At 43.7% G+C, this 13,548-nt stretch overlaps 18 non-coding genes across 18 annotated transcripts; all 18 read right to left on the minus strand.

Moving 5' to 3' along the window:
• Positions 1-451: 451 nt before the first annotated feature.
• Positions 452-533, minus strand: trnas-gcu (transfer RNA serine (anticodon GCU)). The gene has a single exon. It is a non-coding gene; the product is annotated as a tRNA-Ser (tRNA).
• Positions 534-1,322: 789 nt separating this feature from the next.
• Positions 1,323-1,404, minus strand: trnas-gcu (transfer RNA serine (anticodon GCU)). The gene has a single exon. It is a non-coding gene; the product is annotated as a tRNA-Ser (tRNA).
• Positions 1,405-2,202: 798 nt separating this feature from the next.
• On the minus strand, positions 2,203-2,284 carry trnas-gcu (transfer RNA serine (anticodon GCU)). Its single transcript has one exon. It is a non-coding gene; the product is annotated as a tRNA-Ser (tRNA).
• A 798-nt stretch (positions 2,285-3,082) lies between these two features.
• trnas-gcu (transfer RNA serine (anticodon GCU)) lies at positions 3,083-3,164 on the minus strand. Its single transcript has one exon. It is a non-coding gene; the product is annotated as a tRNA-Ser (tRNA).
• Positions 3,165-3,962: 798 nt separating this feature from the next.
• Positions 3,963-4,044, minus strand: trnas-gcu (transfer RNA serine (anticodon GCU)). The gene has a single exon. It is a non-coding gene; the product is annotated as a tRNA-Ser (tRNA).
• A 798-nt stretch (positions 4,045-4,842) lies between these two features.
• Positions 4,843-4,924, minus strand: trnas-gcu (transfer RNA serine (anticodon GCU)). The gene has a single exon. It is a non-coding gene; the product is annotated as a tRNA-Ser (tRNA).
• A 798-nt stretch (positions 4,925-5,722) lies between these two features.
• trnas-gcu (transfer RNA serine (anticodon GCU)) lies at positions 5,723-5,804 on the minus strand. The gene has a single exon. It is a non-coding gene; the product is annotated as a tRNA-Ser (tRNA).
• Positions 5,805-6,593: 789 nt separating this feature from the next.
• Positions 6,594-6,675, minus strand: trnas-gcu (transfer RNA serine (anticodon GCU)). Its single transcript has one exon. It is a non-coding gene; the product is annotated as a tRNA-Ser (tRNA).
• A 131-nt stretch (positions 6,676-6,806) lies between these two features.
• Positions 6,807-6,888, minus strand: trnas-gcu (transfer RNA serine (anticodon GCU)). Its single transcript has one exon. It is a non-coding gene; the product is annotated as a tRNA-Ser (tRNA).
• A 131-nt stretch (positions 6,889-7,019) lies between these two features.
• trnas-gcu (transfer RNA serine (anticodon GCU)) lies at positions 7,020-7,101 on the minus strand. The gene has a single exon. It is a non-coding gene; the product is annotated as a tRNA-Ser (tRNA).
• Positions 7,102-7,899: 798 nt separating this feature from the next.
• Positions 7,900-7,981, minus strand: trnas-gcu (transfer RNA serine (anticodon GCU)). The gene has a single exon. It is a non-coding gene; the product is annotated as a tRNA-Ser (tRNA).
• Positions 7,982-8,779: 798 nt separating this feature from the next.
• trnas-gcu (transfer RNA serine (anticodon GCU)) lies at positions 8,780-8,861 on the minus strand. The gene has a single exon. It is a non-coding gene; the product is annotated as a tRNA-Ser (tRNA).
• A 798-nt stretch (positions 8,862-9,659) lies between these two features.
• trnas-gcu (transfer RNA serine (anticodon GCU)) lies at positions 9,660-9,741 on the minus strand. The gene has a single exon. It is a non-coding gene; the product is annotated as a tRNA-Ser (tRNA).
• A 798-nt stretch (positions 9,742-10,539) lies between these two features.
• Positions 10,540-10,621, minus strand: trnas-gcu (transfer RNA serine (anticodon GCU)). Its single transcript has one exon. It is a non-coding gene; the product is annotated as a tRNA-Ser (tRNA).
• Positions 10,622-11,419: 798 nt separating this feature from the next.
• On the minus strand, positions 11,420-11,501 carry trnas-gcu (transfer RNA serine (anticodon GCU)). Its single transcript has one exon. It is a non-coding gene; the product is annotated as a tRNA-Ser (tRNA).
• A 798-nt stretch (positions 11,502-12,299) lies between these two features.
• Positions 12,300-12,381, minus strand: trnas-gcu (transfer RNA serine (anticodon GCU)). The gene has a single exon. It is a non-coding gene; the product is annotated as a tRNA-Ser (tRNA).
• Positions 12,382-13,179: 798 nt separating this feature from the next.
• On the minus strand, positions 13,180-13,261 carry trnas-gcu (transfer RNA serine (anticodon GCU)). Its single transcript has one exon. It is a non-coding gene; the product is annotated as a tRNA-Ser (tRNA).
• A 131-nt stretch (positions 13,262-13,392) lies between these two features.
• trnas-gcu (transfer RNA serine (anticodon GCU)) lies at positions 13,393-13,474 on the minus strand. Its single transcript has one exon. It is a non-coding gene; the product is annotated as a tRNA-Ser (tRNA).
• Positions 13,475-13,548: the final 74 nt, after the last annotated feature.

Below are 13,548 nucleotides of genomic sequence, written 5' to 3' on the forward strand. Positions count from 1 at the left end.
CCCTTTAATCTTTTTCTGAAGTGGCAAGACCCGCAGAGTTTAGCTCCTACCCTGACCTTTCTAGTGATCCTGAAGACCTTGATTAGCTTGCTTGAGTTGGTTTGATTAGAGTTGGAGCTAAACTGAGCAGGGTAATGGTCGTCCAGGAAAAGATTTGAGGATATCTGCCGTTGATTGTAAAGGGATGTTGAACACGTGGACGGTAAGACAATCGTGGACTAGCTAGTGTTTTCGACAGACACCTGTTTTTAAGTACCAAACGACGAGGATGGGATTCATAGCTGCAGTGCAAACACCACAAAGGGTTAGGAGGACATCTTTGCAGGTAAAGAGGCCAAACGATGAGATGATTACAGCCTTTCAAAACTTGACTAAGGGACCATTCGAACATGATCGAGCCAATCGAGCAGACACTTCCATCCTGAACAGACAACTCTGACAAAGCAACTAACGACGAGGATGGGATTCGAACCCACGCGTGCAGAGCACAATGGATTAGCAGTCCATCGCCTTAACCACTCGGCCACCTCGTCTTTTTGAGAGAATACGAGAGCACGCACAGTGCTGCCATTTGACGCTTAAATCCAGGGGTTTGAAACCTCTTCAATATTGCATTTTCAAACCATCTCAAATAATCATCAGGGTTGCCATATCCCAAGGAGGACATTTTAGTCCGTGCATGCACAGTTAGATAAACTTTTAAATGTGCAATGACTTGGCTACCTTTAGATATTCTACATCTCCAAAATGAGAACTTCTTGACAAGTTCAAGATAGAAAACTTTTAATCGATTTGACTGCTAGTGGTGTTAGGATGTCAAAGTTTAAAGCCTTTCTCATCCATGACAAAGCGATCAACCTAACGTTATAGATAGGGCTATCCCTTTAATCTTTTTCTGAAGTGGCAAGACCCGCAGAGTTTAGCTCCTACCCTGACCTTTCTAGTGATCCTGAAGACCTTGATTAGCTTGCTTGAGTTGGTTTGATTAGAGTTGGAGCTAAACTGAGCAGGGTAATGGTCGTCCAGGAAAAGATTTGAGGATATCTGCCGTTGATTGTAAAGGGATGTTGAACACGTGGACGGTAAGACAATCGTGGACTAGCTAGTGTTTTCGACAGACACCTGTTTTTAAGTACCAAACGACGAGGATGGGATTCATAGCTGCAGTGCAAACACCACAAAGGGTTAGGAGGACATCTTTGCAGGTAAAGAGGCCAAACGATGAGATGATTACAGCCTTTCAAAACTTGACTAAGGCACCATTCGAACATGATCGAGCAGACACTTCCATACTGAACAGACAACTCTGACAAAGCAACTAACGACGAGGATGGGATTCGAACCCACGCGTGCAGAGCACAATGGATTAGCAGTCCATCGCCTTAACCACTCGGCCACCTCGTCTTTTTGAGAGAACACGAGAGCACGCACAGTGCTGCCATTTGACGCTTAAATCCAGGGGTTTGAAACCTCTTCAATATTGCATTTTCAAACCATCTCAAATAATCATCAGGGTTGCCATATCCCAAGGAGGACATTTTAGTCCGTGCATGCACAGTTAGATAAACTTTTAAATGTGCAATGACTTGGCTACCTTTAGATATTCTACATCTCCAAAATGAGAACTTCTTGACAAGTTCAAGATAGAAAACTTTTAATCGATTTGACTGCTAGTGGTGTTAGGATGTCAAAGTTTAAAGCCTTTCTCATCCATGACAAAGCGATCAACCTAACGTTATAGATAGGGCTATCCCTTTAATCTTTTTCTGAAGTGGCAAGACCCGCAGAGTTTAGCTCCTACCCTGACCTTTCTAGTGATCCTGAAGACCTTGATTAGCTTGCTTGAGTTGGTTTGATTAGAGTTGGAGCTAAACTGAGCAGGGTAATGGTCGTCCAGGAAAAGATTTGAGGATATCTGCCGTTGATTGTAAAGGGATGTTGAACACGTGGACGGTAAGACAATCGTGGACTAGCTAGTGTTTTCGACAGACACCTGTTTTTAAGTACCAAACGACGAGGATGGGATTCATAGCTGCAGTGCAAACACCACAAAGGGTTAGGAGGACATCTTTGCAGGTAAAGAGGCCAAACGATGAGATGATTACAGCCTTTCAAAACTTGACTAAGGCACCATTCGAACATGATCGAGCCAATCGAGCAGACACTTCCATCCTGAACAGACAACTCTGACAAAGCAACTAACGACGAGGATGGGATTCGAACCCACGCGTGCAGAGCACAATGGATTAGCAGTCCATCGCCTTAACCACTCGGCCACCTCGTCTTTTTGAGAGAATCCGAGAGCACGCACAGTGCTGCCATTTGACGCTTAAATCCAGGGGTTTGAAACCTCTTCAATATTACATTTTCAAACCATCTCAAATAATCATCAGGGTTGCCATATCCCAAGGAGGACATTTTAGTCTGTGCATGCACAGTTAGATAAACTTTTAAATGTGCAATGACTTGGCTACCTTTAGATATTCTGCATCTCCAAAATGAGAACTTCTTGACAAGTTCAAGATAGAAAACTTTTAATCGATTTGACTGCTAGTGGTGTTAGGATGTCAAAGTTTAAAGCCTTTCTCATCCATGACAAAGCGATCAACCTAACGTCATAGATAGGGGTATCCCTTTAATCTTTTTCTGAAGTGGCAAGACCCGCAGAGTTTAGCTCCTACCCTGACCTTTCTAGTGATCCTGAAGACCTTGATTAGCTTGCTTGAGTTGGTTTGATTAGAGTTGGAGCTAAACTGAGCAGGGTAATGGTCGTCCAGGAAAAGATTTGAGGATATCTGCTGTTGATTGTAAAGGGATGTTGAACACATGGACGGTAAGACAATCGTGGACTAGCTAGTGTTTTCGACAGACACCTGTTTTTAAGTACCAAACGACGAGGATGGGATTCATAGCTGCAGTGCAAACACCACAAAGGGTTAGGAGGACATCTTTGCAGGTAAAGAGGCCAAACGATGAGATGATTACAGCCTTTCAAAACTTGACTAAGGCACCATTCGAACATGATCGAGCCAATCGAGCAGACACTTCCATCCTGAACAGACAACTCTGACAAAGCAACTAACGACGAGGATGGGATTCGAACCCACGCGTGCAGAGCACAATGGATTAGCAGTCCATCGCCTTAACCACTCGGCCACCTCGTCTTTTTGAGAGAATCCGAGAGCACGCACAGTGCTGCCATTTGACGCTTAAATCCAGGGGTTTGAAACCTCTTCAATATTACATTTTCAAACCATCTCAAATAATCATCAGGGTTGCCATATCCCAAGGAGGACATTTTAGTACGTGCATGCACAGTTAGATAAACTTTTAAATGTGCAATGACTTGGCTACCTTTAGATATTCTGCATCTCCAAAATGAGAACTTCTTGACAAGTTCAAGATAGAAAACTTTGAATCGATTTGACTGCTAGTGGTGTTAGGATGTCAAAGTTTAAAGCCTTTCTCATCCATGACAAAGCGATCAACCTAACGTCATAGATAGGGGAATCCCTTTAATCTTTTTCTGAAGTGGCAAGACCCGCAGAGTTTAGCTCCTACCCTGACCTTTCTAGTGATCCTGAAGACCTTGATTAGCTTGCTTGAGTTGGTTTGATTAGAGTTGGAGCTAAACTGAGCAGGGTAATGGTCGTCCAGGAAAAGATTTGAGGATATCTGCCGTTGATTGTAAAGGGATGTTGAACACGTGGACGGTAAGACAATCGTGGACTAGCTAGTGTTTTCGACAGACACCTGTTTTTAAGTACCAAACGACGAGGATGGGATTCATAGCTGCAGTGCAAACACCACAAAGGGTTAGGAGGACATCTTTGCAGGTAAAGAGGCCAAACGATGAGATGATTACAGCCTTTCAAAACTTGACTAAGGCACCATTCGAACATGATCGAGCCAATCGAGCAGACACTTCCATCCTGAACAGACAACTCTGACAAAGCAACTAACGACGAGGATGGGATTCGAACCCACGCGTGCAGAGCACAATGGATTAGCAGTCCATCGCCTTAACCACTCGGCCACCTCGTCTTTTTGAGAGAATACGAGAGCACGCACAGTCCTGCCATTTGACGCTTAAATCCAGGGGTTTGAAACCTCTTCAATATTGCATTTTCAAACCATCTCAAATAATCATCAGGGTTGCCATATCCCAAGGAGGACATTTTAGTCCGTGCATGCACAGTTAGATAAACTTTTAAATGTGCAATGACTTGGCTACCTTTAGATATTCTACATCTCCAAAATGAGAACTTCTTGACAAGTTCAAGATAGAAAACTTTTAATCGATTTGACTGCTAGTGGTGTTAGGATGTCAAAATTTAAAGCCTTTCTCATCCATGACAAAGCGATCAACCTAACGTTATAGATAGGGCTATCCCTTTAATCTTTTTCTGAAGTGGCAAGACCCGCAGAGTTTAGCTCCTACCCTGACCTTTCTAGTGATCCTGAAGACCTTGATTAGCTTGCTTGAGTTGGTTTGATTAGAGTTGGAGCTAAACTGAGCAGGGTAATGGTCGTCCAGGAAAAGATTTGAGGATATCTGCCGTTGATTGTAAAGGGATGTTGAACACGTGGACGGTAAGACAATCGTGGACTAGCTAGTGTTTTCGACAGACACCTGTTTTTAAGTACCAAACGACGAGGATGGGATTCATAGCTGCAGTGCAAACACCACAAAGGGTTAGGAGGACATCTTTGCAGGTAAAGAGGCCAAACGATGAGATGATTACAGCCTTTCAAAACTTGACTAAGGGACCATTCGAACATGATCGAGCCAATCGAGCAGACACTTCCATCCTGAACAGACAACTCTGACAAAGCAACTAACGACGAGGATGGGATTCGAACCCACGCGTGCAGAGCACAATGGATTAGCAGTCCATCGCCTTAACCACTCGGCCACCTCGTCTTTTTGAGAGAATACGAGAGCACGCACAGTGCTGCCATTTGACGCTTAAATCCAGGGGTTTGAAACCTCTTCAATATTGCATTTTCAAACCATCTCAAATAATCATCAGGGTTGCCATATCCCAAGGAGGACATTTTAGTCCGTGCATGCACAGTTAGATAAACTTTTAAATGTGCAATGACTTGGCTACCTTTAGATATTCTACATCTCCAAAATGAGAACTTCTTGACAAGTTCAAGATAGAAAACTTTTAATCGATTTGACTGCTAGTGGTGTTAGGATGTCAAAGTTTAAAGCCTTTCTCATCCATGACAAAGCGATCAACCTAACGTTATAGATAGGGCTATCCCTTTAATCTTTTTCTGAAGTGGCAAGACCCGCAGAGTTTAGCTCCTACCCTGACCTTTCTAGTGATCCTGAAGACCTTGATTAGCTTGCTTGAGTTGGTTTGATTAGAGTTGGAGCTAAACTGAGCAGGGTAATGGTCGTCCAGGAAAAGATTTGAGGATATCTGCCGTTGATTGTAAAGGGATGTTGAACACGTGGACGGTAAGACAATCGTGGACTAGCTAGTGTTTTCGACAGACACCTGTTTTTAAGTACCAAACGACGAGGATGGGATTCATAGCTGCAGTGCAAACACCACAAAGGGTTAGGAGGACATCTTTGCAGGTAAAGAGGCCAAACGATGAGATGATTACAGCCTTTCAAAACTTGACTAAGGCACCAATCGAACATGATCGAGCCAATCGAGCAGACACTTCCATCCTGAACAGACAACTCTGACAAAGCAACTAACGACGAGGATGGGATTCGAACCCACGCGTGCAGAGCACAATGGATTAGCAGTCCATCGCCTTAACCACTCGGCCACCTCGTCTTTTTGAGAGAATCCGAGAGCACGCACAGTGCTGCCATTTGACGCTTAAATCCAGGGGTTTGAAACCTCTTCAATATTACATTTTCAAACCATCTCAAATAATCATCAGGGTTGCCATATCCCAAGGAGGACATTTTAGTCCGTGCATGCACAGTTAGATAAACTTTTAAATGTGCAATGACTTGGCTACCTTTAGATATTCTGCATCTCCAAAATGAGAACTTCTTGACAAGTTCAAGATAGAAAACTTTGAATCGATTTGACTGCTAGTGGTGTTAGGATGTCAAAGTTTAAAGCCTTTCTCATCCATGACAAAGCGATCAACCTAACGTCATAGATAGGGGAATCCCTTTAATCTTTTTCTGAAGTGGCAAGACCCGCAGAGTTTAGCTCCTACCCTGACCTTTCTAGTGATCCTGAAGACCTTGATTAGCTTGCTTGAGTTGGTTTGATTAGAGTTGGAGCTAAACTGAGCAGGGTAATGGTCGTCCAGGAAAAGATTTGAGGATATCTGCCGTTGATTGTAAAGGGATGTTGAACACGTGGACGGTAAGACAATCGTGGACTAGCTAGTGTTTTCGACAGACACCTGTTTTTAAGTACCAAACGACGAGGATGGGATTCATAGCTGCAGTGCAAACACCACAAAGGGTTAGGAGGACATCTTTGCAGGTAAAGAGGCCGAACGATGAGATGATTACAGCCTTTCAAAACTTGACTAAGGCACCATTCGAACATGATCGAGCAGACACTTCCATCCTGAACAGACAACTCTGACAAAGCAACTAACGACGAGGATGGGATTCGAACCCACGCGTGCAGAGCACAATGGATTAGCAGTCCATCGCCTTAACCACTCGGCCACCTCGTCTTTTTTTAAAGAGGCTAAACGATGAGATGATTACAGCCTTTCAAAACTTGACTAAGGCACCATTCAAACATGATCGAGCCAATCGAGCAGAAACTTCCATCCTGAACAGACAACTCAGTCAAAGCAACTAACGACGAGGATGGGATTCGAACCCACGCGTGCAGAGCACAATGGATTAGCAGTCCATCGCCTTAACCACTCGGCCACCTCGTCTTTTTTTAAAGAGGCTAAACGATGAGATGATTACAGCCTTTCAAAACTTGACTAAGGCACCATTCAAACATGATCGAGCCAATCGAGCAGAAACTTCCATCCTGAACAGACAACTCAGTCAAAGCAACTAACGACGAGGATGGGATTCGAACCCACGCGTGCAGAGCACAATGGATTAGCAGTCCATCGCCTTAACCACTCGGCCACCTCGTCTTTTTGAGAGAATCCGAGAGCACGCACAGTGCTGCCATTTGACGCTTAAATCCAGGGGTTTGAAACCTCTTCAATATTACATTTTCAAACCATCTCAAATAATCATCAGGGTTGCCATATCCCAAGGAGGACATTTTAGTCCGTGCATGCACAGTTAGATAAACTTTTAAATGTGCAATGACTTGGCTACCTTTAGATATTCTGCATCTCCAAAATGAGAACTTCTTGACAAGTTCAAGATAGAAAAGTTTTAATCGATTTGACTGCTAGTGGTGTTAGGATGTCAAAGTTTAAAGCCTTTCTCATCCATGACAAAGCGATCAACCTAACGTCATAGATAGGGGAATCCCTTTAATCTTTTTCTAAAGTGGCGAGACCCGCAGAGTTTAGCTCCTACCCTGACCTTTCTAGTGATCCTGAAGACCTTGATTAGCTTGCTTGAGTTGGTTTGATTAGAGTTGGAGCTAAACTGAGCAGGGTAATGGTCGTCCAGGAAAAGATTTGAGGATATCTGCCGTTGATTGTAAAGGGATGTTGAACACGTGGACGGTAAGACAATCGTGGACTAGCTAGTGTTTTCGACAGACACCTGTTTTTAAGTACCAAACGACGAGGATGGGATTCATAGCTGCAGTGCAAACACCACAAAGGGTTAGGAGGACATCTTTGCAGGTAAAGAGGCCAAACGATGAGATGATTACAGCCTTTCAAAACTTGACTAAGGCACCATTCGAAAATGATCGAGCCAATCGAGCAGACACTTCCATCCTGAACAGACAACTCTGACAAAGCAACTAACGACGAGGATGGGATTCGAACCCACGCGTGCAGAGCACAATGGATTAGCAGTCCATCGCCTTAACCACTCGGCCACCTCGTCTTTTTGAGAGAATACGAGAGCACGCACAGTGCTGCCATTTGACGCTTAAATCCAGGGGTTTGAAGCCTCTTCAATATTGCATTTTCAAACCATCTCAAATAATCATCAGGGTTGCCATATCCAAAGGAGGACATTTTAGTCCGTGCATGCACAGTTAGATAAACTTTTAAATGTGCAATGACTTGGCTACCTTTAGATATTCTACATCTCCAAAATGAGAACTTCTTGACAAGTTCAAGATAGAAAACTTTTAATCGATTTGACTGCTAGTGGTGTTAGGATGTCAAAGTTTAAAGCCTTTCTCATCCATGACAAAGCGATCAACCTAACGTTATAGATAGGGCTATCCCTTTAATCTTTTTCTGAAGTGGCAAGACCCGCAGAGTTTAGCTCCTACCCTGACCTTTCTAGTGATCCTGAAGACCTTGATTTGCTTGCTTGAGTTGGTTTGATTAGAGTTGGAGCTAAACTGAGCAGGGTAATGGTCGTCCAGGAAAAGATTTGAGGATATCTGCCGTTGATTGTAAAGGGATGTTGAACACGTGGACGGTAAGACAATCGTGGACTAGCTAGTGTTTTCGACAGACACCTGTTTTTAAGTACCAAACGACGAGGATGGGATTCATAGCTGCAGTGCAAACACCACAAAGGGTTAGGAGGACATCTTTGCAGGTAAAGAGGCCAAACGATGAGATGATTACAGCCTTTCAAAACTTGACTAAGGCACCATTCGAACATGATCGAGCCAATCGAGCAGACACTTCCATCCTGAACAGACAACTCTGACAAAGCAACTAACGACGAGGATGGGATTCGAACCCACGCGTGCAGAGCACAATGGATTAGCAGTCCATCGCCTTAACCACTCGGCCACCTCGTCTTTTTGAGAGAATCCGAGAGCACGCACAGTGCTGCCATTTGACGCTTAAATCCAGGGGTTTGAAACCTCTTCAATATTACATTTTCAAACCATCTCAAATAATCATCAGGGTTGCCATATCCCAAGGAGGACATTTTAGTCCGTGCATGCACAGTTAGATAAACTTTTAAATGTGCAATGACTTGGCTACCTTTAGATATTCTACATCTCCAAAATGAGAACTTCTTGACAAGTTCAAGATAGAAAACTTTTAATCGATTTGACTGCTAGTGGTGTTAGGATGTCAAAGTTTAAAGCCTTTCTCATCCATGACAAAGCGATCAACCTAACGTTATAGATAGGGCTATCCCTTTAATCTTTTTCTGAAGTGGCAAGACCCGCAGAGTTTAGCTCCTACCCTGACCTTTCTAGTGATCCTGAAGACCTTGATAAGCTTGCTTGAGTTGGTTTGATTAGAGTTGGAGCTAAACTGAGCAGGGTAATGGTCGTCCAGGAAAAGATTTGAGGATATCTGCCGTTGATTGTAAAGGGATGTTGAACACGTGGACGGTAAGACAATCGTGGACTAGCTAGTGTTTTCGACAGACACCTGTTTTTAAGTACCAAACGACGAGGATGGGATTCATAGCTGCAGTGCAAACACCACAAAGGGTTAGGAGGACATCTTTGCAGGTAAAGAGGCCAAACGATGAGATGATTACAGCCTTTCAAAACTTGACTAAGGCACCATTCGAACATGATCGAGCCAATCGAGCAGACACTTCCATCCTGAACAGACAACTCTGACAAAGCAACTAACGACGAGGATGGGATTCGAACCCACGCGTGCAGAGCACAATGGATTAGCAGTCCATCGCCTTAACCACTCGGCCACCTCGTCTTTTTGAGAGAATCCGAGAGCACGCACAGTGCTGCCATTTGACGCTTAAATCCAGGGGTTTGAAACCTCTTCAATATTACATTTTCAAACCATCTCAAATAATCATCAGGGTTGCCATATCCCAAGGAGGACATTTTAGTCCGTGCATGCACAGTTAGATAAACTTTTAAATGTGCAATGACTTGGCTACCTTTAGATATTCTGCATCTCCAAAATGAGAACTTCTTGACAAGTTCAAGATAGAAAACTTTTAATCGATTTGACTGCTAGTGGTGTTAGGATGTCAAAGTTTAAAGCCTTTCTCATCCATGACAAAGCGATCAACCTAACGTCATAGATAGGGGAATCCCTTTAATCTTTTTCTGAAGTGGCAAGACCCGCAGAGTTTAGCTCCTACCCTGACCTTTCTAGTGATCCTGAAGACCTTGATTAGCTTGCTTGAGTTGGTTTGATTAGAGTTGGAGCTAAACTGAGCAGGGTAATGGTCGTCCAGGAAAAGATTTGAGGATATCTGCCGTTGATTGTAAAGGGATGTTGAACACGTGGACGGTAAGACAATCGTGGACTAGCTAGTGTTTTCGACAGACACCTGTTTTTAAGTACCAAACGACGAGGATGGGATTCATAGCTGCAGTGCAAACACCACAAAGGGTTAGGAGGACATCTTTGCAGGTAAAGAGGCCAAACGATGAGATGATTACAGCCTTTCAAAACTTGACTAAGGCACCATTCGAACATGATCGAGCCAATCGAGCAGACACTTCCATCCTGAACAGACAACTCTGACAAAGCAACTAACGACGAGGATGGGATTCGAACCCACGCGTGCAGAGCACAATGGATTAGCAGTCCATCGCCTTAACCACTCGGCCACCTCGTCTTTTTGAGAGAATCCGAGAGCACGCACAGTGCTGCCATTTGACGCTTAAATCCAGGGGTTTGAAACCTCTTCAATATTACATTTTCAAACCATCTCAAATAATCATCAGGGTTGCCATATCCCAAGGAGGACATTTTAGTCCGTGCATGCACAGTTAGATAAACTTTTAAATGTGCAATGACTTGGCTACCTTTAGATATTCTACATCTCCAAAATGAGAACTTCTTGACAAGTTCAAGATAGAAAACTTTTAATCGATTTGACTGCTAGTGGTGTTAGGATGTCAAAGTTTAAAGCCTTTCTCATCCATGACAAAGCGATCAACCTAACGTCATAGATAGGGGAATCCCTTTAATCTTTTTCTGAAGTGGCAAGACCCGCAGAGTTTAGCTCCTACCCTGACCTTTCTAGTGATCCTGAAGACCTTGATTAGCTTGCTTGAGTTGGTTTGATTAGAGTTGGAGCTAAACTGAGCAGGGTAATGGTCGTCCAGGAAAAGATTTGAGGATATCTGCCGTTGATTGTAAAGGGATGTTGAACACGTGGACGGTAAGACAATCGTGGACTAGCTAGTGTTTTCGACAGACACCTGTTTTTAAGTACCAAACGACGAGGATGGGATTCATAGCTGCAGTGCAAACACCACAAAGGGTTAGGAGGACATCTTTGCAGGTAAAGAGGCCAAACGATGAGATGATTACAGCCTTTCAAAACTTGACTAAGGCACCATTCGAACATGATCGAGCCAATCGAGCAGACACTTCCATCCTGAACAGACAACTCTGACAAAGCAACTAACGACGAGGATGGGATTCGAACCCACGCGTGCAGAGCACAATGGATTAGCAGTCCATCGCCTTAACCACTCGGCCACCTCGTCTTTTTGAGAGAATCCGAGAGCACGCACAGTGCTGCCATTTGACGCTTAAATCCAGGGGTTTGAAACCTCTTCAATATTACATTTTCAAACCATCTCAAATAATCATCAGGGTTGCCATATCCCAAGGAGGACATTTTAGTCCGTGCATGCACAGTTAGATAAACTTTTAAATGTGCAATGACTTGGCTACCTTTAGATATTCTACATCTCCAAAATGAGAACTTCTTGACAAGTTCAAGATAGAAAACTTTTAATCGATTTGACTGCTAGTGGTGTTAGGATGTCAAAGTTTAAAGCCTTTCTCATCCATGACAAAGCGATCAACCTAACGTTATAGATAGGGCTATCCCTTTAATCTTTTTCTGAAGTGGCAAGACCCGCAGAGTTTAGCTCCTACCCTGACCTTTCTAGTGATCCTGAAGACCTTGATAAGCTTGCTTGAGTTGGTTTGATTAGAGTTGGAGCTAAACTGAGCAGGGTAATGGTCGTCCAGGAAAAGATTTGAGGATATCTGCCGTTGATTGTAAAGGGATGTTGAACACGTGGACGGTAAGACAATCGTGGACTAGCTAGTGTTTTCGACAGACACCTGTTTTTAAGTACCAAACGACGAGGATGGGATTCATAGCTGCAGTGCAAACACCACAAAGGGTTAGGAGGACATCTTTGCAGGTAAAGAGGCCAAACGATGAGATGATTACAGCCTTTCAAAACTTGACTAAGGCACCATTCGAACATGATCGAGCCAATCGAGGAGACACTTCCATCCTGAACAGACAACTCTGACAAAGCAACTAACGACGAGGATGGGATTCGAACCCACGCGTGCAGAGCACAATGGATTAGCAGTCCATCGCCTTAACCACTCGGCCACCTCGTCTTTTTGAGAGAATCTGAGAGCACGCACAGTGCTGCCATTTGACGCTTAAATCCAGGGGTTTGAAACCTCTTCAATATTACATTTTCAAACCATCTCAAATAATCATCAGGGTTGCCATATCCCAAGGAGGACATTTTAGTCCGTGCATGCACAGTTAGATAAACTTTTAAATGTGCAATGACTTGGCTACCTTTAGATATTCTACATCTCCAAAATGAGAACTTCTTGACAAGTTCAAGATAGAAAACTTTTAATCGATTTGACTGCTAGTGGTGTTAGGATGTCAAAGTTTAAAGCCTTTCTCATCCATGACAAAGCGATCAACCTAACGTTATAGATAGGGCTATCCCTTTAATCTTTTTCTGAAGTGGCAAGACCCGCAGAGTTTAGCTCCTACCCTGACCTTTCTAGTGATCCTGAAGACCTTGATAAGCTTGCTTGAGTTGGTTTGATTAGAGTTGGAGCTAAACTGAGCAGGGTAATGGTCGTCCAGGAAAAGATTTGAGGATATCTGCCGTTGATTGTAAAGGGATGTTGAACACGTGGACGGTAAGACAATCGTGGACTAGCTAGTGTTTTCGACAGACACCTGTTTTTAAGTACCAAACGACGAGGATGGGATTCATAGCTGCAGTGCAAACACCACAAAGGGTTAGGAGGACATCTTTGCAGGTAAAGAGGCCAAACGATGAGATGATTACAGCCTTTCAAAACTTGACTAAGGCACCATTCGAACATGATCGAGCCAATCGAGCAGACACTTCCATCCTGAACAGACAACTCTGACAAAGCAACTAACGACGAGGATGGGATTCGAACCCACGCGTGCAGAGCACAATGGATTAGCAGTCCATCGCCTTAACCACTCGGCCACCTCGTCTTTTTTTAAAGAGGCTAAACGATGAGATGATTACAGCCTTTCAAAACTTGACTAAGGCACCATTCAAACATGATCGAGCCAATCGAGCAGAAACTTCCATCCTGAACAGACAACTCAGTCAAAGCAACTAACGACGAGGATGGGATTCGAACCCACGCGTGCAGAGCACAATGGATTAGCAGTCCATCGCCTTAACCACTCGGCCACCTCGTCTTTCTTTAAAGAGGCTAAACGATGAGATGATTACAGCCTTTCAAAACTTAACTAAGGCACCATTCGAACATGAT

This window comes from Triplophysa dalaica, chromosome 12, assembly GCF_015846415.1.
Source record: "Triplophysa dalaica isolate WHDGS20190420 chromosome 12, ASM1584641v1, whole genome shotgun sequence".
Taxonomy (NCBI): Eukaryota; Metazoa; Chordata; class Actinopteri; order Cypriniformes; family Nemacheilidae; genus Triplophysa; species Triplophysa dalaica.